Consider the following 22,075-nt stretch of genomic DNA (forward strand, 5'->3'; position numbering starts at 1 on the left):
TCTTAGATATAAGCATATACAGCTTCGTAAATTGACCCGATACTTCTTTTTTAGAACTAGATGACATCTTAGGTTATATCATTTTATGAGAATTTCATAGCGTATCAATCGCTTGACTAACAAATCTCATCAGCCTTAAATATTGACTGAGTCCAAATAACAGATACAGTAAATACCAATATCCGAAAAATGACGAACTGAACTACTAACAAAGAACGCGTTCGTATTTTGGGACGCAAATGAAGAAAAGAAAATTAATTGCGATCGCAGTTCAATAAACGGACAGCCCAAAAAACATTTGAGTATTTATTACAAGGGGATTTATCTTGTCCGGCAACGGCTATCTATCATTGCGCGATGACCAATTGCGGCTTAAACAACATCTCACGAGACAGTGTCCCCGGGGAGTGTCCAGTTCATTTTCTTCACCGCTGTTTTTCGCGAATACAATACATTACGTCATTAAATATGGACAAGTCGGTGTCCGCTATAAACCGATCAAAACAATGCCGCATGTTAATCTTTTCGATTACCGCAGATCATCTTTGCGCATTGGTGATCGTCGATTCTCATAAAGTCTTAATAACGTCTCAAGCGATGAAGCTTTTCCCCAGTTAACCAATGACCATTAACTACTACTGCAGGTTTCCGCGGATTTCGCAGCGTCGATTTTTGACCGAATCTTCGAATAGGCCTAAACATACAAATTCAGAAATTATATAATGATTCGATATTTGTTCGTATAGTTTATTCACACGGGATGGAATAAGTTCGTGATACTGTCAGAAGCAGAACTCTGCAAGTGATTATTTGAAATCCTGATTGTAGAAAAAGCTTATCACGAGTAAAAAAATCATCTTCGTGGCCGCATTGTTCTCATCCGTACGACATTTTTCATCGAGAACCTTTCACTCGATGTTCAACACGTCTCGTGGGCATTCGGTATCGATCTAGCGTTTGAGCGAAGAGTTTGACAAATGAAGCGATAGAAATCACACAGTAAATTTCACTCGACAAGTTGAAAAATCATTAAATAAATGAATAGCGCAAGGTTTCCTTGTTTCACGGGATAGAACTTCATCAACGATAGTCGTCGCCTCCTCGCTCGGGGAAATCGATTTCATCGGTTTCCCTTCTACCTTACAAAAAAACTATGCGAATCTGTTCTAGGACGCGCAACATCAGGTCTCTGTGACAAAAAGTCTAGAAGAGATGACTTAACTTCTTTTATCTTTTTTCTTCTGGTATTCTTTTTTATTCCACAGTAAAAAAACCCAGGCCTCGCTGTAGGTCTACACTACGCAATCCCATTAAGAACATGTAAGTGAAATTGCAAGACAACGTGACCACACACATGTGGAATTATCAGACCTCCTTTTACTTGTATACGTTTATATACCTGAATACTCGTATTTCTATTCTAGCAATATATAACAATATTGTTTGCGATATTTGCAGTGACAAAATTGTAACATTTTCAGAGTATGACATCAAATATTCATGGAAACCATGTCCATCTTCGTTATCGTAAAGGCGCACAATGGTCAATCCCATGGCGTTTATCGGAATAGAAGATGTGAACTGAAATATACCATTGTGTAATAACGGATCGCGTGAAAATATTAGGATAACCGAACAACTTTTAGTGTAAAAAAGAGGGCAATCCAAAGTTTTTGCCAGGTAATAGATTGACCATGCGGCGGTTCTTAAGAAATGGCTCTAGTTACAAGAAGGCTGAATTGTTGAACAGCTTTGGCCTAAAATAAAAAGGAAATGCCTTGAAATCTTGAAACTCTACACTAGAGAATCATGTCGTCCCTTCAGCATAAGAAGTACAAGACAGAAAGTTTTATTTATATCTTCTGTTCTTTATTAATAATCCTTTTGATATCAGTTACCATTCGCAAACTTTCCCAAAACCTTCAAATATTCATAAGAACTAAACAAAGGTCTGAAGTCGCTGATATTTTGTTTAAGAAGAAGAACTCCAAATTATCTCCCACCATTCGGCACTCAGCCTGAAAATAAAATAATTTCATCGATAAACAAGGAGTGTAATTTAGTCGAGTGCCAGTTGTTTAACGGTTCCATCATCGAAAAAAATGTTACATGCATATGATTGAATAATTTATAAAGGTCTATTCCCAATGAGTCAACCGCGTGGTCAGTTATTGCTGAAGTAAAAAGCCATCAGTCGCATTACATATTCGAATCATGAAATTAATTGCATACAAAGTTAATAAGGCGAGTCGATTTAGTACAGAGCGAAGGGGTATTTTTCACCTTTTTGAGAGGTATATTCAATCAAGGCGAACCGTCTGAAGTGTAGGATCGACAAACACTCCACCACAAACCCGGCAATGGGCTACTAAACTCCATGTAGCGACTTGAGCAAAATTTAAGTGCTGTCAGAAGGAAGAAGCCTCTCCAGGCCGGCCAGAGGAAACTGAATTCAGTCAACAGCTTTTAGCTGGATTAATGGTCAAACGACGGGTTCATTTATGGCGAGTGACTTTGACGAGGTGTAATGGCATTTTTCAGAAAAATTATGGGCTTTTCACAGCAAAATCTACAGGGATAAAATGGAATGGCTTGATAAGGGGCTCTTGAGGTTCCATACGGCAATAAAAATTTCCTGGCTCGATGACCAACTGAATAAACACCTCTGCAAATGACGCTATCAATACATAGACATGATGGCACGCATGCTAAAGACGTGTTCGACTACTTCACGCATAAATGTTTCTCGGTTTTCTTGCATGACTAGAATTTTACAGTCGCAAACACCGCCGGTCAGTTTATAATGTATGTTACAATAGAAAGACAATCGCAGCTTCACGAGCAGCGTGACTTCGACGAAAAGGGATGAACTAATATACACGAGATATTAAAATCACAAAAGTACCATCAATCTAGATAACCCATATCCCCCAAGTCATTAGCGCGACCTAGCCTAAACATACTGCGCATCGGCATTCCATTAGATCCGAGCTAAATCTCACGAATGATTTCACTTCCTGATTGTAACGATTTTTATGATAAATAGTTCTTCACAAAACTATTTAAAAAGGTCATATTATTCATACGACGGCCGAAATAGAAACTGAAATCTTTAGCGAGCGCCGCATGAAGGGAAGAGATTTTAAAAGAGAATGATTAATGTTACTGGTCACGATGATAATGATAAATGTACGGAGATGGACTTAAATGCCAACGGACACTGGGGATGGACGATGGTTCTTTTGATCTGAGCACTGATTGAATTTTATCTATTTCATGATGATCTACGCCAGCGGTGCGAATGAAATTCACCCAATGGTCATTACGGCAACGCTGGAAAAATGATGAACGATGCCAGGTGAGCCGGAAGACATAATGCACTCGCCTATTGGAATTCTGTGAAATACAATTGACCATAAAAATGGATGCCCACTCGCATGAAATATACATGCGCAAATATTTCTTTCTGGAAATCTCCAGTAAAGTATCCGCGTAAGATTCATTCACGGACAAATGAAAAAAATGCTGATATTAATCCCAACTTTATATCAAATTCGCTTAATATGCAATGCGACCATGCGACGTTATATTTTTTAGTCGGGTTAATCTTCATATTGCTCCTGGTCGTTTAGCTGTCCGATCACATCAATTTGGCTACGATGGTCAGATTTGACCCAATGATTACGCTGTAATTACATCAGAACTGACCGGGCTAAGGTTTATCAACAGATCCCCGCAGTCGCGCGACTAAAAGATACCCGCGTAAATATTATTGAAATGATCCTCCACGTCAAGCAATTCATCTCGGACTCTTGATAAACACGATAACCGCACTCACTATATTTTAGAGTGACCAAGAATTTATCTTGATGGACAACATTTCACGAAGACGATTATATTTATTAGGGATCGCCACAGATAAGAAAATCCATTTGCATAACGAATGTAGCTAATTTTGCGTGTACGAACGAACGTATTGATTACGTTAAAAACGAGCGTCCAGCAATTATAGTCTTTCACTGTATCGAGTATGACGTCCACTTAGACCCATTTCTACACTGCCAAAGGACCCAATCCAACTGCAACTGATTTCATTTGAAGTGGCCGCTTTGGTGCAAATAAATATATCATATGTCCGGCTTGAGACGAAATGTACGGTCATCGTTGGAATCTTAAAATTATTGTCAATTTACGTGCGCGGTACTTGGCATGAAAAATTACCGCGTCTGAAATTATTTCATTTGTCAGATGTTTGACAAGGACGCGATCAGATGACCAGTGAAGTGGGCATTTTGATAACGCAATTTGTCAAGTTAGCGGGCGTCAATGGCGTACACAGGCGTACACATTTCGCGCTGATGAAATCTCGCGTCGCCTAATGGCAAATATCGCACGGAAAAGTTTTCACGACAAATGAAATGTAATGCGAGGAATCTCGCTTTTCCATCAGTCGTATAGGTCACGATAACTACAGTCAGCGATAAAAATTAGCAGTACTTTATGCTGGTACTGTATCTTTCATCAAAGAAGGATGGATCAAAGACTTTGAACGACGCGGATAAGTTTTTTACTTTACGAATATTCTCTTCATTTTCTATTGTATCGTCGACGATAGAAAAACAAAAAGTAATTCAAGAAATCGTCGCAACAGCGGCCGACAAACTACTATCAGATCGCGTTAGTGAAACCCTTGTCAGTAGATGATAAATAACTAAACGCTGGGTTTGGTTTCTACAGCAGCAGCAGCAGCAGCAGTGACCGGGATGCGAAACGAATGAAGCGAAGTTCATTAATACGAGTAAATGAGATCATTAATGGGCAGAGAGTAGAGAATGATAGTGACACGAGTAGTGATTGAAGGTCATTCTCACAACAACGAAAAAGTTTATTTTCATTCGCATCGTTATTTTTCAGATCAATTGCAACCGATCCCCGTTCAATTACCGAAGGCTGTCCGATGATTGGACACGGCTCCGTAAGTGAAAGGGACAAGGTTATGTTTTGCGAACTGACCGTTGCTAAGTGGCTATAATATCAGACCAATCTGTGGTCATCCGCTCACAATCCGGCTGCATTTGTAACTAATAAAAGGATGAGATGACCACAGTTAAAAATGCATCAGATTTTATTGCCGTGTGACACGTTTTGACGTGTCGTGACAAATTCTATTTGTCCCTTTATTAACAAGTAATATCGAAGGTAGCTGCTCCAATTAAGGCGTTGGACATTTTTGCTGAATTCGCGATCCTATAAACTTTTCGTTTTCATACGATAATAACTTCTTATGGATGCGAATGATCTAGAACTATTGCTGTAAAGCTTTTAAAAATTCATTTATCAATTTCGGTTTAATGTATATATTGCGATGACATTTAACCCGGCTAAACATGCCGGAAGCATCACTACGGGCAGCAATTCTATTTTATACATAACTACCAGAATAAATACACCTTATTTAAAATAAAAGGCTTTTAGCATTTTCTAAAAGTAATATCTACACCAAAAGTTTCAACATCAAACGCTCACTTCAAAAAAACAATACACATTTTCACAGCCAATATTAGATGCCACACTTAATGCGAATTAAAGATCACAAGACTGAAATTCAAAATCAAACGCCGATTACAAATTAAATATCGATTTTTGAGTCAACCTCAGTATCATATAAGAATATCCTAATGGCATCTTGCAAAACATCACACGCAAAGACAATAATACATAACAATAAACAAGATACTGGTGCTTTAATCTTCCAGCTGAGCAAGTAATATTGAATTTAGTCTCAGAATAAGGCGTTTATTTGCATCAGATAGGAGAGAATTTTAAGTAATGAAAAACGTCTGAAGAAACGAGAAATGCAGCATCGATTTTACAATTTAATCCAATAACATATTACATTCTTGCCTGCGATCAAAAGCTTCGGTTGAAATATTTTTACTAAAATTTAGAAGCCCTTCAATCTTTTACGTAATTCGACTATTATCGAATGATATCTTTTGGTGAATGATTTTATAAATAGAGCTGTAAGTCAAGATATAAATGCCATATTAAGTATCAAAATAAATTGATTTTTTAACGGAAAAGAGCTGTTACATCTAGAACATTCTTCGTTTATCTTATCAATTGGCGCAGAACGAGAACTCAAAGAGAACCTGATAAAACATTGTAGTTGAGATGCACGAAATGGCTTCTTTTATTTAAAACGTTTTTGTCAAAACGTTCTCGATGGTTCGTCAGCGTTTCGATATAACGAACGTCTACATTCGAAAATCATTTCTCAGATATATTCATCGAGGCAGATTTGATGCCTGCTCGATTTAGAAGGACACCGAATATAGAGAATTAAGAAGTTTAAAAGTTGGCTAAACTGGTCTGACATGAAAACTATCGCAGTTGACTATCAACAATCGAATAGGCCTATTAATTGGGAGATTATTTATTTAAACGGTCCTATATATTCAGGTAGGTAGGTAGATGATGAAAAAAATGGTGAGCGTCTTGAGTTGAAACAGATGCGACTGAGTTTGATGGTCACTTTAGATCAAGTAGTAATTACTCCATGGGGTCTATGTTACGATCTGTGACAAGCGCTAACTGCACGTTCTCTCATCTAATGACAGGATTCTCCAATTTTGCGAATTTCTCGCTGCCGGGCGATTTTCACTCGTTTTCCCATTACCATTAAGGCTGGGAAATAAGTATAAATGGATTCGATCGTGAATGTATTCCAGACTGGACTCTCGAACAATTAGATATGGACAGAAAAAGACAATTCTGAGACTATTGAGCGAAGCAAATGGCTCTCCGAGGACTGGAAACGGCTGGAATAGAAATTCTATGACCGACACTTAGATGCGCAGGGCCATTTGGAAATTAAAAGATACATACTAGTCAACAGATAAGGATTATCAGACAGAGAACAGACAAAGGTCCACGTGCTCTCTTATGTCTAAGACCGGTAAAGATCGCATAACTTTTGACTAATTACCCGATGAATAGCAAACGGACAAAGGTAACGATTAAGTCCAGTATTTCCTGAAGTCGATGTGCACCGGTGATGTATTATGTTTTATGAAGATCTAGAGGAAATGACTTCCGGGTTCTAGAATTTGTTCCGCTGCAGGAATCAGAAGCCAAAAACAAAAATAATTACCTCATCCGAATCCGAAAATAGAACTTAGAACTGAAAAATCATAGTAAGAAATATGAAAAATTTTGAAAATTAAGATCAGTCATGTCCGGTTTTACGTCGACTTATAAACCTTTTTGCACCATTTGTTCATGACTGAGGATCATATGTCATTAAAATAAAAACATGTATGCAACCAATATCTATAAAAAGTCAGGTGCAGATGATCAGTGCTTTTTTCGTTATTTCATTTAAGTAAAAGCCTACGTATTTGGCAGAAATAAAGGTGTTGCCATGGTGAAATCAGAAATACGAGCCAAGTAGATTTGATTCAGATAAAAGAACTGATTAAAGGCTGCCCAAGGTGACAATTCATATCCAAGATGAGCTCAAAATTCACGACAAAGCTGAAAACGAATCAATGTGTCGATGAAACAGAAAAGCTTATAACGTCCGATCTCTTTGACATGTTCTAACCGAAATTACAGCATTTTTTTTACATCCTAGAAAATCAGTTAAATGCCACGTCGTTCTCTCTTTTTTAAAATGCTAATTTTTCATAATTACAACGAACAACTACGACGTATGTAATTTCAGTTGAAACGTCATTTCTGGTTATTTCCGAGAAATATCTACATCAATTTGTCGACACTGGTAGATTAACCTCCACGCCCCTGGTGAACCGAACACTGTTTTCACCGCTCCAATTGGCCGGGTTAGTCCAGCTTTCATGTCCAGTGAACGTGCCCTCGGGCGACGTCTGAAATTATGGAGCATTATCGCTGGACACATAAGGTCAGATTTCTGCCAGCTTTCTTAAAATAATTAGTTACAATCACAAGCAATCGTGGGTTACTTTGAATGGGTGCGCTGACATACGTGATCGACACAGATCCAAGTAAATCATCGTTGACATTTTTTATGCGATGAAAATTTTCTCTGCCTTATATATCCGCAGGCACATAGATGGTCAGTATCGCAGGTTTCTGTTACCGTGTGATGCCGCATCCCTATCATCTCGGTAGAATCATCCATTCCGTGGGGAGTCTGGTGATCAGGTTCTATCGTGATCATGAAATCATTTCAAAATGACCAACGCGTATAAATAAATTTTGTCTCATCGAAACAATAGCTTCGGTTCGGGTGTTGGCAAATCGGAAAAGCTCAACTGAATTCTATCGTTTTTTGACGCCGTAAAAACCGTATAATGTTTATATACATTGTAACTACTATGCGTTATTTGAGGTGTTCCGTGTGAGTCCAGTTGCTTTACTCATCAATATTGGCGTTTCCAAATAACAATTACAATTTTGAATTTTGGCGTTTATTTCATTTTTCTTAATTCGTATTTCATATTTGATAAATTGCAATAATTATGTGCATCGCGTCAATATATCAGGGTTAGACTGGTTGCCGGTCAATTTCAATTCAAAATCACTTTGTTGATTTTTAACATTATATGATTCATAGCTTCTGGTTGAAGCTTATCACGCTCGGAACTAAATTCATCCCGCGTTTACGAAACAACACACCAGTTTCTGTTTGAAAAGGCAATAATTATAATTTGTGGCCCACTCAAAGCTATCTAACGTTACCGATAAGACCAGTTCAGCTTCCAAGCTCTCATGACAACAATGACATTTATAGTGATAGAGATATAAAATATTGCCAACATTTTGCCGGCCCATTTCAAATTAGCCGACGAGGTGCCAATTGTTTATGGCATATCGTACCTGTGTTTCTCAATTTCCTCTGATTAAAACGTCTATAAATGTCAAAGACGTCGATGGCCTTAATCTTAATAATCATAACGAATGTTAGGGCACATATTGCGATGAATTCCAGCAGAAAATTTTCAATTTGACGCAGACGTAACTCTTCGTTAGCTACAACATCTCATTAGCATATTTCGTCAGCAGCGCGTGAAAAACTTCTTCCCGGGTTCAAATACAGGTAAGAATCATTAGAAATCACTTCATACCAGAGGTGACTGACTCCCAATTAAAAAAGCCCAGGTCGATTTACTGTTTAAATGAATATGAATGTCCGTCTAGGTTGTGTACAGAATGATAAAGCTTGAATCGGAGTTAACAGATTAAGGCGATGATTTAATGTAATGGTCATCTGCTCTTTTTTATGTTCGCGATTGTGAAACTTTTACATCTTCTTCACTTCCTTTAACCGGGCTATTGGTATGCTAATCCGACTGGTCACTTCTTTTCGCGAGTCATAAATCAACTTTAATGGACACCCCCGTGGTACTTAACACAATGTAATTTTCTTCTGAGGAGCTCACTGAAATTAGGCAGGCAGCATCAAACTCGCGAGTCCGGTGGCCATTAACTTTGACGTCAGTGGCCATTCGAAGATTTACAACTACCACCGGGGAGTGAACGCCGCGAAAAAATACTGACCAAAAACGGCTGCTACATTTCATCAATTTCACATTGTCTGTGCTGGCCACGTCTTTTCCAATCTCAAGGTGTTATTATATGCGAGATTAAAAGTGAGCAAGCGAGCCCCCGGGGATTACAAATGGACGCTTTCTGTTGCTATGCCGATGAAACGGTGTTTCAGAAATTTGCAGCGAGACCGTCGATATTGGTCACTTGTGAAACGAGGGACCATAAATCACATGAAGATTGAATTTAATGGACACGACTCAGCGAGCGCTGTGTAGTTAAGGAGATGTAATTTTCTCTGGAGTAGCCAGTGAAATTACATAGTAGACGGTGATTGCTTCAACTCGAATGACCATTAGTTCTTCGCTGATAAACTCCACGTGAGATTTAACACGAAATGCTCAAATCGATGACCAACGGCCATAAAAAATCCGCACACGTTTAATGCGCAGCGTCGAGGTAGAATGAGTAACAAAATTATCGACGACTGATTTAAGGCTACCTTGTTAGTGGCGCATCAAGGTTTTACCGTACAAGTACAACATCGAATATATACATACATATGTACGAACGATGGGTGAAAATATCCTGCTGCCTTGTGATTAAGATCAGAGACTGATAAAAAAAGGTCGTCGATGGTCGCCGACTTGATTACGACGCGTTCGACTTCATGCTAACAGTGATTAAAAGTAACTATTGGCGACATCACAACATTTTGGCACAAACTGGACTTCACTAAAACCCCCTGTTTCGCTGCCGGCAGGTGTCGTGGGTTTGTAAGGGACACTAAATCAAAGCAAATCAAACAAAATCTATACCAATAAAATAAATAACAGGGTCAATCCCTATTCTAAGCTCAAAGACAAAGAGTTTGTTCATGGTCGTATTGGAACTTCTATATACCCGTCATGTCCATCTAGCTACACATCTGAACGTTATTGATTTGGACATGAAATTAAACAACAAAACTAATATCTTGAAACCCCTGCAAACCAACAACAATAAACCGATGGTTTATTATGTCATCCCTTGACATGGTTCATTCGTTACACACCCAATAGATCTTTTTTATTATCGCACGCATTCTTTAGCACGACTTGCAGTTATGGTACAGTTGCAACAAATCAGTTTCTTTTCTGGCATTACTTGATTGAAATTCTGGATGGTAATTTCATCAGAAAGAGCTCAGCGGTCAGTGACGAACATCTTACACTGTCGAAACTAGTTTGTTTTATCGCTTGCAGGGCACGCGTAATGAGCTCGACATATCGTAGCACTTCAGACGCGCATGTGGCCGTGGTCATCAAAATCCCTTTCGAATTGACCGTCATGAATCGGCTAATACCTTCATTTCAGTACCCGCGATGCGTCATACTATCAAAGACCAATGGAAAATGAATCAAATGTAATTATGTGCACATATCTGTTATCATGCGTCCTTGTTGGTTGCATCTCGATTGACGGTGTTACGAGTAAAGGTCATTGTAGGATCTTACAAGACTTTTCTGAGGATTAATCGCAACGAGAATCAGCTGAAAATACACTGGGGATGTTTGTTTAACAAAAATGACCACTCCGTTTCCACTGACCACGGCTTTATTGTATTTGTAATCTGGCGAATGCGACCGATTTCTAATGAGGCAGCAAGCAAACGTTGATTCCTTCTGCTGACAAGGAAGATTTCGCCCCGTTTGCCCAGCTGATCCCTTCGTAATTGAAAATGTATTTAATGGTCAGTGCGATTTGTCAGTGGGTTTGTGGCCATCTCATTTGTGTTGAGCTTTGTTGCAATTTGTTTATGGATTTGTTTACACAGTCTAATGATACAGGGTGTTATCATTCGTCTTCGGATCAAAGAAAACAAACCAAAGCTGACCGTTCACAAATATTCGTCATCAATTTCGACGCTGATCACCAAAATCTCATTTATTCAATGCTACTCTATGCAGCCACTAATCGAGAACACACACGATATCCATCTTTGTTTTAAGTTTCCTCAAACTCGGGGGGTCATAAATGGCTTTTTGATGCGTTCATTTTCCCCACAACCGCTTGAGCTGCAATAAGCTAGACTGCCATTCCAGCCACTATGGTTTCTTCGATATTTTTCACTATCCGTATAGTTCGACAGCTCTTGTAACAGCAGAAGCCAACAATCGCAAACTTTATGGTGAAAACCCGTGTTTTTGGAAAGACTTATTAAGCGAAAACTAGAAATGCACCGAAGCGAAAGAATTACACTTCAATCGGTAATTATAGGCGTGTAAAACATGTAAAAGAACACGAGAAACCAAGCAGCAATGAAAATACAGTAAAATGACCATCATATCAAACCACACCCTGTCTTTATGATTTCTTCATCGAAATAAATCTATTATAAAATCTCGCTTTGAAGCCAATGCAAGTGTTAAACGTAAATCTTCCGCATTCAATGCCGTGTAAAGCCCTGCAACTTTAGCAATCGAGCATCGAATAAACCAGGCAGCTATTATTTTCATCACATCAAACGCGATTGATGAAAAAAAGCATTCAGAATTGCAGACACACCAAAACGTAATTCGTGCTGAATGCGTTTGATAAACAAAGATTATACCTATATATGAAATCGGAATAAGCCGAATCTATTTGTTATAAATAGTGAACGTATTCGATCATGAGTACCATGAAATTCTAGTAAAGTTCCATCAAAAAAAGGGATAGTGTACAATCGAAAGGGAATGTTTGCTATATTTCTATCACTTTTTTCATTATTCGGCTGACTTCTGACATGTTTATCGACAAAACGAACTTTTCGTGCGAGTCGGTGCCATACTCCATCAATAAAATACACGTCTAGCTTCCGAAAAAAGAAAAGTCATCGGACGAAAGATTGTCGCTTAGAATTATAGATAAATTGACCACTTATATACTATCCAATCCAATAAACACGACTGTAGTCGCCGAACGCCTATCGGAGTCGGTGAGTTGAAGGCACGGCGGATCTTGTATTGATGTCAAATACAGTCAGTTGAGAAAATCAGTCGTTACAGTGTGACAAAAATGATATGATTCCCATGGAAAATTGTACTGACCATTAAGTCACCGGCGAACATGGATTGCCAATGGTCACTCGAAAGTCGACGCGAAAAAACCACGTCTGAAGTGTTATTTTCCGATACTGGAATGTTGTTGAAGGCGGAAAAATTATTTCCGATGTCGAATGCAACTTAGCGACGAAAAACGATGGTTACATCTCGTGTATTCATACCAGGTGTTACAAGAGGTCTGATAAATCATGGACATTTCAAGAATACTCAATTTCCATTCAGTGTTTTTGTGCAGTAACCATATATATATATGTATATACACAATACACATGGTTTATCGTTGCAAGCAATTACAAAAATGTACCAATGATAATAATACGCTCAGTTTTAGATCTTGTTACATTTTTTTCTTTCATTTTTGCGGGTGTCCCCGAAGTCCATTTTGAGGTAATTCATTTTGTAAGTGATGTTTTATAAACATATTTTTCAGGGCAGAAATGATAGTCATAAATCAGAGTAGCGACCTACTGTTTATGTGTAACAGTAATAATAAGCCTTCTCTAACGATATAATCATTGAGATGTGAATAATATCCATAAAACTCGACAAATAAGTTTACAAGCCATCGGGGGCAATCTTACTCAGAAAGCTAATATCATCATCGAGAAATTATCAAAATCAATTGCGGCCACCATTAAAAAACAAAGGTTCCCAGACACGGAAAGCTATTAACTGTGGCCGAACTGTAATAGTTTGGCAATGACGGTAATAACTTTAATTTGCTGCATAATTACTTTGGGACTTTGATACCAAGCAAATGTTAATCAGTAAATTATTGTCAATATGGACCAACCATGCCGGAATGCATTTATTTTTAATAATCATTGTTTTTTTGGATGAAATTAGACTCCTTTTCAAGATCCGTCGATGATTTCAAGTATATATGCATATAGAATCATTTCTAGCCGCGGACTGCTAAGTCTAAAGGTTCGTTAGTGTATTTTTCAAAACAAAATATGTTGAATGGTAAGGACGTTGAGTAGGCAGATTGGACGCTTATTCTCGGGAAATACGTACTAATTACATACCGAGTGGATAATTCTAAAGTTTATCCGGGTGAAATTCAGCCAAGTATCATTTAAACACCTCCAACACACGTACACGCATATTGTTTAACTATCCTAATATTTCCGTAAGCGGCACTGCTTGAAATTCGAACAAAGCTTTTAAAATCGTTCAAAAGCCCCATTCATCAACCCAATATCGGAAGGTGATATTTCAATGAGCGCATTAAAGCCAACTCGTAAACAGAAATCTGCGTACATTCTTTCAAGTAGTTTCCGTAATGAAACATCCAGTGTTTAATACACTCACGTTTTTATCGCTCTCATATAAACGCTGCAATTTTTCGATACAGTTAATTTTCAGCTTTCATGTCCCGCGGATCCCGTATATACCTAATTTTGTACCGGGTAGAATCGGTTAGAGACGCGCGAAGAAAGGTCACCAATTCATGCCTTTGATGTTCGAAGCTTTCTGCGCGTACAAGTGATTAACGTTGATCCCGTTTTAACGCATTAGTGAAGGATTATTGAAATTTAGAAGATCAAAAGTTGCTAATAACTCGAGGGAAGGCGACAGCGAAAGTAGTGAACTCCCAAGGATTTGGTTTTCTATTTCAAATCGAGCCACGTGCAATGACCAGTTTGGTAGCGAACAAAAATAAGAATCACTCATTACAGGTTTGAAAAAGAGAACACATTTTGTAGATACAGATCTGGATAGATAAAGATGAAAAATTTTTCCATTTCAGAGATCATACTTCGCCTACGAAATTACCACGAGTTATCCATTCTAATTGACAAAGATGATAGTAATTTTAGACGACGTAGCAAGATGGTAGGAAAAACTAATCCCGATTACATACGAGCCCCATACAGCGAGAGAGATCTCAGTGTCCAATACAACCTTCATAATCGCGTATTCACAAACGAAAGCAACCATTCAAAAATTATATAATTGACTGCAGCAAATCGCTGCAAAGTTCAGATCATCGGACCCGTCACGCGATCATGTAAAATTAAAAGAACGCCACAAATATGAAAACGTCGGGAGTCACGGATTCAGTGATTGCATTGGAAACCGCCGAGATTCATTAGCAGGCATTCATTCACCAGTGGCTTTCAGTGAATCACCAGGATTCAAGACGGAACTGCCGACATATCCGTATAGTCAAGAAGGTGCCGCCATCTGCGATGTCGAAAGATTCGCGCTATAGAATATGATAATACCGCGAACTAATAAGGAGTTCATCTGATTCGTATAAATCTCAAAGAAATCGACTGTTGAATAGCTATCATAAATTCTATTAGAAAAATGATAAATAAATTTCAAGTTCACAATACGATCTGAATTTTTTCATTTGACACGACGTGGCGTCAGCTTGCGTATTCTTCTTTCATTGAAATCTAAAGGCGTGGATAAAGAAACGCGTATAGATTTTTTAAAGGCCACATTGGAATCTTCAATTTCAATGAGAACTATAGACTGATACAATCTGTGCGATGCGTGCTATTCAATCAAGATCAGCATGCCTGGTGATCTTTGAATGGATATTTCATGTTGGTATAGTTTCATTTTCATATGAAATTTCTCTGAAAAGCTTTCTGGACTGAGACATGATCGATCGTTTCATCTCAAGCTGACTGATGCCCGGTGATGCCACATGTTCTTAACGAGCTGCCGCGAAAGATATCGACGAATAGTTCATACTAAAATAAAAAGATTGTAAAGATGTTTTCATTGTAACGAATGAACTGTCTTTTGCTATTGAATTCAGCGTTACAATCTGTGCGGGATCTTTTATTATTCATTTTTTGTGTATTTTGAAAAATAAAATCTGCTACACGCACGTAACGTCAAAACATTTTTCAGAGAAGTGGGAATAGAAGTTTGAGCATTTTAACCATACCGAAACGCCTAAAATATCTATCAATTGTGAATTTGGATCATTCAGCGAGCTATTTTGACCAAACATCGTATTACACGTTTAGATATTCAGATTGTCTCTGCGTAAATTCGCAGAATGTCAGACATAAATATATATTCTCTCGGTGTTTAAAAATGATAAGTTAAGACAATTCTCGACCTTTGAATAATACAATTGTTAAGATTATTCTACAGTTATAATCATAATATTGGATGAAAGCAATGATAACCGGTAGATACATGCACCTTTGAAGCGATGAATGCTGATTATGACACGATTTCGGTAATGCAATAACACAGATATATCGACAGTGCAAAAAATGAAGGCCATCGCCGTACTCCCTGAGTTCATTAAGTACACTTTTCTTTCAGACAAACCGCAGGTTCTATTGGTGGAAACATCACGATGGGATGCTATTTTTTCTAAAAAGAGTTTATGGAAAACGACGATAGTTGAATGTAGCCTAGGATATGTAATCCAGGATGCTAGAGATGATATGTAATCTTTAAGTGCAGCTCTTCGTCAATCTATTTTTCTTAATTCGATACACTTTAAGGCGGCTTGAAAATGTAAAATGAAATTCAACTCCGCCGATAAATTTGCACTTGTTGAAATATCGTATGAAGATATATCGGTTTCCATAAATTTTCGAACCGTCGTGAAATACGATGGCATCCCGTGTGAAGTGTGCTTTAAACGCTCACTCGATACAAATACAGCACGTGATAAATTCCATTTAATTATTGAAATAATTTAGACGAATTTTCAAGTCAACAGCCCTTTAAGATATAGATTTTAGCAAAAGAATCTAGCTAGCTTGTAGGGCTCTTCGACTGAATTATTACACTGAAGTGGCAACATGCAACTCCAGTAATTGTAGAGACAAAAAAATAGCCGTACCGCTGATTTTTGTAAGTGGATTTAACAAATTTACATAACACTCGATAAAGCGAGTCTCGTTAATATAATTTCCTTAGGGTTGAAATATAGGACGATATCAAAAGCAGGGTGAGAGCTGGGCCGGGGTCGCACCTGGTGACTGCTGCTGCTGTTTAGTGATAGTGGGGATAGTCTGGACTGAATTCCTCGATGTGACAGGAAACAAGTCACACTTACAACTGTGTCTAAGGTGATGTCTATCAAACTGCGGGACTGGGCCGAACCCATCCTAACCCCGACTTGACAATGCCATGGAACCTAATAATTGAAATTTGTGACAGACTTGACTTGACCGTTGGTCAACTCCGGGACTCCGAATGATTTTTGACTGGTCACTAATCACTACTGCTGTAAATGGGGCTGGCCACTCCTGGCCAGACTCCCTGTTGGACACTCAGTTGATTAGAAATCTAAGCATACGTTGCGTCCCTTTTTAGCCAGTCAAAACGTTGATAAAAATGTCAATCGCGAAACTACCAGAAGACCTGTCAAATTGTTTCTTTCTATATATAAATCTCTAGCAAATACCCAATAGCCAGCCGAAATTAACCACGCGTGGACTAGTGGGAATGAAATTCACTCAAAATTATTCCGATCTGGTCAAAAGAACGATTTTCGTATTCGATAAACGTAGCGAAATGTGGATTCTTGTGTTTGTGCGCTGCCCGATCTAGATCATGTTCTGCATACGCATGTCCGTTCTCAACACAATTATTGGTCTTGATGGAATTATTTGACATAAATTTTCACAATCTTAGATTAACAGCGTCTCGGTACGCCGATCCCTCTACACCGATGCGGACACCAATTAAACTTGAACTGCCTTCTCCAGTCACCAGTTATATTACCCTAACCTAATCTGTAGTCGAACATTAATATCAGCCATTAGCTCGGAACGGAGTGAAAATTCAAGGTGTCGTTCACTAGTAAGAAATACGATGTTACATCTGAACTAACTGCTTATATCCTCCCTCAGTCGTAAGGCCTTCTTTTATAATGTATATAATATAGTCTAAAACAGCCACACCTTACCAAAATGGAAACATCTCTGAACGCTAAAGGATAATCACCAGCCTCAATTAGCAGTTTGTATTCCATAAATATCACCTGTGCTCGGCTATTCATGGTTATTTCATTCTAAACAAAATTCACGCTTTCCAGCCTTTGTTCGATTGTAATTGGATGCCTCGCTCTCAAGGGTTTCTTATTGACGCAGGACATCAATAAACCGACGTGTAAAACTTTGAAATAAAAAACACCTATTCGAAATTATCGCAAATCGCGAGATAAAGACGTCTAGCGATAAAGTTTAAACAAAAGAGTCCGCAGAGAGATGCGACACTGGCGGCTCACTGCAGGGCTTCAAAAACTCACCGAGTAACGAACGCAAAATAACAAGGGAATTAAATAGAGCCATTTACAATGCGATTTAATGAACAAAACATGAATCCGAACGAAAGCGAGTGCGCTACATCGCTGTGACTTCCCAAACTATTATTGAACATTCTCTCTGGCGCCTTCAGACAGAACTGTCGACGACAGATTTGGCAGTTTTGGAACTGATTCCTTTTGTTCCTGAACTTGATACATTTCGGTAAATTGAAAGAGGAGTTTACGATTTGAAACAGGGAAAGTTCGCGCGATTTACTACGAAGAGTCCCAGCATGGATTGATTATGTTATAGAGTGTGTACAAATGAAACGGTTTTTAGAGTAAACATTTTCAAAACATTTTCTCTCGGTCGATATTTCTCACTTTATTCATTTATTACTGTTTATTTATCGAGCTTCACTGAAGCGTGCTTGTGAAATTTTAACGAAGCGAATTGTATCTATTGAATGCCATGCCATTAGCTTTAATTCAAAATTCCATTCATCTGCATCAAAGTTTGCATATTTAATAAACGCAGTGCATTACAAAATCCAATATTGTTAATCCATTCTGTGAAAACTTTCGACTTTAAAGTGTAATTGAGTGGACAATTAGAATACCCCGCATGCACCGTCGAACGTTAAATAGAGTCTACCTGCGATGATAGACAAGAGATATCTATTTTCATTCAATTGTTTACAAGTTCCGATGAAACGAGTGGAATTGTGATGGCCGAAATGAAAGTGGTTTCATATCCTACAGGTTTTATGTTAGGGCCATATGGTGCTGACACCTGGCTGTGTAAATCAAACCGCCTATGCCTATATCGATCATTACGGGGGTGGTGCAGGGGTCATTCTTTATCCACTAACTCGGGGCTGAAGCATTTTTGTACTCAGTTTTCAGTCTCCGATGTTCTGAATAATTGAATGAGACGAGCCGAGCGTTTTTTAAGCTGTCAAACTCCTACAAAATAAGCATGCGTCTTGTAATTGACATCCTTTTGAGAGGCATGCGATTTTGACAATGACTTTCCGTTTTCGTGTAATTAACTGACTTCACTGACGCAAATCAGTGTAAAAATCAGCTCATTAACGACGAAAAAAAATCACAATGCTCTAAATTCACGCGTTCTCATCCGATGACTAATCAAGACACCTCGTAATCAATATAATGAGAAAGAAGATGGATTAATTACTTTTGTTTTTTGTCCGACGTTTTTTTTAATGACAAATCGTGGTCAGGACAAATTGCAACCGGCAGCTCGTGTACGAAAACACAGGGTAGATTGCGAAGAGCTCTTCAAGTCCCGCCTCGTTAGAATCACGCGTGTTGACAGCCACCAACGACTCGTCGCTACTGGTACTGCGACTGCAGAGATCTCCGCAGCACTGAACACTACCACACCAGTCAGTGAACTGATGGTGTTTTTTGCAAGTTGGCTATCATTCAAATGAAGATGTGAAAATTACCTTAATGAAGATCGCGCACAAAGCCGAATCGCCAATTACTGTAAAAATGAACGTCCGAAAATGTTGATTGCTACCTGATCACACCGCAGCGACTATACAGTTCGCGGAACATACATGCATTCATTATTGCATTCGAATAACAAATAAAATAGCTTCTTTTCACGTACATTTTTTTTCGTCAATATGACCACGTTTCGAAAAGGAACTTTAAACGCGTCAGAGCACCGTTGACTGCCTGTCGATGAAAAGAAATAATCTAGCAACCGCGTTTTTATCCCAACAGACGAAGATCGCGTGACGGCGAGGCTCAGAATTTTTAATCGGAGAATGAAATTTTTCTCTCTTGAAAATGATTAAATAATAAGCAGTTTACGTCCGTCACAGACGCGCCCGGCATATACACAACCATCTGGCTGACTTCCTATTTATCAACAACACTTTAATGCAGTCTTAATGCAAGTTTCATGTTATTAAAATCTCGAAGTCACGAAGGCGAATTAAACCGAAGTGTGCATTAATCAGCGTTAATTGCGCGATTGAAAAGCTCTCATTCAATTGCGGCATCGTTACGAAATTTCCCCCTTTTACGAGGCGATTAATTGAAATTTAACGACTGACTTTGCTATCGACAAATTAAAACATAAGTCAATTCAAGTAACACGCTGTTCTCACTGGGGGATCACGAGGGGATGCTGGCTATGTTAATATGTTGAATGCGTCTATCGATGAAGTGTGTGGCTTTTTCCGAGAACAAGTTGCTAAGCATTGCCACCATTGAAATATAATAAAACATTCAGATTGACTGCGAGATTAACAAAAAAAAAACAATGGCTAACGTTTGGTTTAGAAAGTGCTGCCATCTGTATCGTTTCGCATCGATGCACGTGACGCCCGAATAGTTTTGAGAGATGATGCAACAAGACGCTTATCTTCTATGTTATCAACTCCCGAGTCTCGGGGTGAATAGCCATAATCTCAATGCACAACGAACAAATATTTTAATCAAATGACTTCATCTCCGATATTATCATTCATTCAGATTTGAAAGCGACCGCAATAAGGGATAATTACACGGCATTGAAATTTGCCGGAGTTAAATTAACTGCTCCCATTAAAGCGCTTCAATTCACTCGCGTTAATGCAAATTCAATTTGTGAAAATCAGCGAGAGGCGCGTTGGGGATATGTGCGCGAAAAAGCCAGACTGTGCGGTTGCCTCAGGTAACGAAGTTGACGTGATTTGTCAGTTTGTTGGTATTTAAAACTAACGCCGTCGGTAAAAACCGACTAAATCGATTTGAATTCAGAAAAGGAGATAAAACAACGATGATGGCTTTTGCACCCGTATTTACAAAGCTTTGCACAGATTATCTTCGGACACTCCACTAAGCAGGATTTTTATCAGGCTTTTTTCAAAAAAGCACTGAAAAAGGTTGATGTTCTTTGAGAAATAGATTCGCAATTTTACTTTCTGGCACCATTCATTTTCAGTTCCATCTGCGCTTTTGTCTCATTATTTGCATCGGATGGAATATTTTTTACTCATACCGGCTGCCTTCATCACAAATTGCGCAGCGGGTTCGGATGAAAACGATTTCGAGTGATTTCATTCTCAATCGATTTTCATTTCAATTCGTCTGCTCAATGCACGGGATTCGGCGGGGTACCTGGCAGTCGACTAGCGTAGATATACAATTAAGATAGTTTTCACGAGGCCCAATTTGCGATGGAAAAATAACACAATAAAGGATGCAATAAAAGAATTTGTTCAACCGACCAGAATAGCATTCATATTTAATAAATAAAAATCAGTTGGTGAGAAAATTACGTACGACGATGCATAACGTTTTGTGAAACGCATTGAGGAAAAGGGTCATTTAGTAATGATCACAAAAGGGTACTTTTTAATCTACATTGAACGTAGTCAGTGCTGCGTGAACTGTCGTGTTTGTAACAGAACAAAAAAACCATTTTTCGCATGGCCAATTTTCCCGAAAGAGTAAATGAAATCGGAAATTTGAATGTTTTTCTTAATGACTATAATTTGATTCCGTTGCGACGTTATCATTTCTGGAAATATCAATGAAATAATTTTGTACGGTTTTCGCTTTGTTTTACTATATGTTTTCCGAAATGTCGCTTAACGCTGATCCTAAAATGTTCGAGAGTCCTTGTTCATGAAAGAAGCAGAATGTTAGATCATCGGATTAGGATACTGCTTGTATATCAAGCATTTACACAGACTACACGGAACACAAGCTGGCTGCTCTATCACAGTCAGTGGCTGCTGGTGTTTTTTACGGCTGCTACAACAAGCATAGCGAACACGCCGATTCAAACGTGTCAAATATTCGCCGAGGAAGGCTCGTCAAACTTTGATAGACAAGACAATGGCACCCGGCGGACGATACGTCAGTAAAAACCAGGAGAAAACTGTATAATTACAACTTACGGTAGGTGTCCATTTATATATCCGACAACCGACTCGAATATCTGGTTTCTTTTCCATTCAGTGCGCCGAACAGTCAGTGGTGGCGGTAGTTAAAGTGCCAGTGTAGTAAATATACGTGCATCGCTCGGTAAACCAGTTTACCCCCTCAGTAAACTACTAATCCGATTTACTAATTTACTATACTAATCAGGTTGTTATCAAATATCTAAATAGTCTAGGGATAAATCTGTAGGATTTCTTATTCAAAATTTACCATTCAAATCTTACGCAGACGCGGGGCGTATTATTGAATATTC

At 38.5% G+C, this 22,075-nt stretch overlaps 2 long non-coding RNA genes across 2 annotated transcripts in view; one reads left to right on the top strand and one right to left on the bottom strand.

Moving 5' to 3' along the window:
• Positions 1 to 2,000: 2,000 nt before the first annotated feature.
• LOC141900618 (uncharacterized) lies at positions 2,001 to 21,831 on the bottom strand. Its single transcript, XR_012618736.1, has 3 exons — positions 21,780 to 21,831; positions 19,496 to 19,563; positions 2,001 to 2,018 (listed from the first exon to the last, which is right to left on the bottom strand). It is a non-coding gene; the product is annotated as an uncharacterized LOC141900618 (long non-coding RNA).
• LOC141900620 (uncharacterized) overlaps positions 21,655 to 22,075 on the top strand; it is a 42,394-nt gene continuing 41,973 nt past the window's right edge. The window contains exon 1 of the long non-coding RNA XR_012618738.1: positions 21,655 to 21,780. This is a non-coding gene — a long non-coding RNA (uncharacterized LOC141900620). The remainder of the gene's footprint in view (positions 21,781 to 22,075) is intronic.

Source organism: Tubulanus polymorphus, chromosome 2 (assembly GCF_964204645.1).
Source record: "Tubulanus polymorphus chromosome 2, tnTubPoly1.2, whole genome shotgun sequence".
Lineage (NCBI taxonomy): Eukaryota > Metazoa > Nemertea > Palaeonemertea > Tubulaniformes > Tubulanidae > Tubulanus > Tubulanus polymorphus.